This window comes from Phoca vitulina, unplaced genomic scaffold (genome assembly GCF_004348235.1).
Source record: "Phoca vitulina isolate PV1807 unplaced genomic scaffold, GSC_HSeal_1.0 scaffold40, whole genome shotgun sequence".
Lineage (NCBI taxonomy): Eukaryota > Metazoa > Chordata > Mammalia > Carnivora > Phocidae > Phoca > Phoca vitulina.
In genome coordinates this window covers 1,201,814-1,204,081 of record NW_022589743.1, presented here as the reverse complement: position 1 = coordinate 1,204,081, position 2,268 = coordinate 1,201,814, and positions in this window count along the sequence as shown.

Genomic DNA, 2,268 nt, shown 5'->3' with positions numbered 1-2,268 from the left:
CCCCCCCCCCCCCCCCCCCCCCCCCCCGCTCCGACCTGCATCCCTGCATGGGTAAATGCAACTCCCCAGAGAGGGGCAGGGAGCTGAGGTCCAGGGACAAAGCTGAGTTCCACTCCCACTGCCTTTTCCTCTTTGCTGATGCTACTCTCCAAAGCCACCGCCCCCAATATCTCAGATCCCTTCTGTCTTATGGGCCCTGTGCAGGCTCTCCTCCCCCCGTGAAGCCCCTACTGCCCACGGGGTCTTGGTCCTCAGGCTTCCCGCACAGGACCAAGGCTACCCATCCTGCCCATCCTGCCTGACACGTGGTATGCAGGCAGCTTCATTGGCTTCCCATAACCCCTAGGAGCAGGCCACACTTCTTAGGGACACTCCTGACCAGGCTGCTGCCCAATTCTCACCGACACTGTCCCTGCCTTGAACCCTGCTCCTCAGTGGCTCCAAGCTGCTTCTGCTTTCACAAGCCTCCTGCCTGTGAGTCTTTGTCCCTGTTGATTCTTTGGTCTGCAGCGCCCTCTCCCCTTTCCTCGCCTTTAAAGCCTAAGCATCACTTCCTTCAGGAAGTCTCTCTGGGTTAGATGCCCCTACCCAGTCTCCTCTAATGCTTTCTGCACACTTCTACCCAGGCAAAGGTATTGACCTTTGCCTTATGGGTCTCTCCCCTCTTACAGCGCATTCCTCGAAGGCAGGAAGTGGGCCCAGAGCCTGGCACGCAGAATATCCTCAATAGGTTGGGGCACCAAAGGCCTGGCTGCCACTGTTAGAGCAGGTGTCAGTGGCAGCCTAGGAACTGAAGGCTGCAGGAGGGCAGAACACCCACCCACAGGAAGCCCCACCTGAAACCCTCCCTCCTTTGCCCTCAGCCTCCCCACCAACCCTGGAATTGACAGGCCATGTCAGTCTTCCTCTCTGTAAAATGGGCATGATAATTACAATAAAACCAGCCTGTCAGGACTATTGTGTCAAAGGCTAACAGGTATGAAAATGCTGCCTCAGCCCCCGGCCCTGTCCAGATACGGCTGATTCTGCCCCAAGCCCCTGGTCAGCTTTAGTTTTTAAAATCTTTGTTCCTGGAGCTCTGGTCCTCAGTGTTCCAAGTGAGCGGTCAGGACATCCTGCCCCTGCTGTTCCAAGGGTCCACACAGGAAGGCAGTTAGACGAAGAGGGAGTTCAAGGTGGCCAAAAGAGCACCGGTCTTAGCAGAGTCTTGATCTTGGTCAGATCCCACAACCCTCTGCTTCCTCATCTGTAAAATGGGACTAGTGCCACCTGCCCACTTGCTTACCTCCCTCAGGACTAACGGGAGGACGGAAAAGACAGCCACTTATGAAGCGCACTTGGGGGTGGTTAGGTCCTGATTAATGGGGGATGGTAGCCCCCATGAGGTAGTGAAGGGCATTGCTAAGAGCAGAGGACAGCGTGTGTGTCCTGGGCTCTCTTTTCCCCTGGTGGGCTCTGCGGAGAACTTCCTTGCGACTTGGGCATTTCCTGGTTTCCCCCCCCCCCGAAATCAGAGCCAGACATCTGGGCTGCGGACTTTTGGGGACCTGATACTGGACAGTTCTCTGATGCCTCTCTTGAGCCCAGCATGGGTGGATGGGGCACCAGAGGCTGGCCTTGGGCACAGGGGACTCCCACCTGCAGCAGTGCTGGTGCTCACAGGAGGACAGCCCCAAGAGGCCATGGTGGGGGGAGGAAATGGCCAGGAGGTTTCTATTTAACCAGATACCTCCTGACTCAGCCCCTGGGACAGTGGAGCCCAGGACAGTGTGAATGAGACTTAGCCACTGCTTTCCTACTTCACTACCCTGTAGGGTGGGCACAGGGAGGGAAGGGAGGAGTCTAGGGGGAGGAGCCTCATGGACCGACGCCCATTTGACAGATAAGGAAACCACAGCACAGACAGGAAGAGTAACTTGCCTGATGTCACACAACAAATGAGTGACGGAGCTGGAGCTAGAAACTAGGACCCCAATTCCTGCTTTGGGGTCCTCCTGTCGCTGGGGCCTCAGAGCCCTCTATAAAAATGTAATATGTAAACCAGAATAACGTAATGACAATGCTGAGCGTTATCTGTACCGGACACTGGGCTTCCCGTGCATTATCTTACTTCATTCTCCCCCGGAACCTCAGAGGCAGGATTACTATTAACCCCACTTAAAGACAAGAACGCTGAAGCACAGAGAGGTTGGGGTCGAGGTTGCTGTGCCAACATCACACAGCTAGGACGTTGCAGACGCGGGGTCTGAACCAAGCTCGGACTCTCGG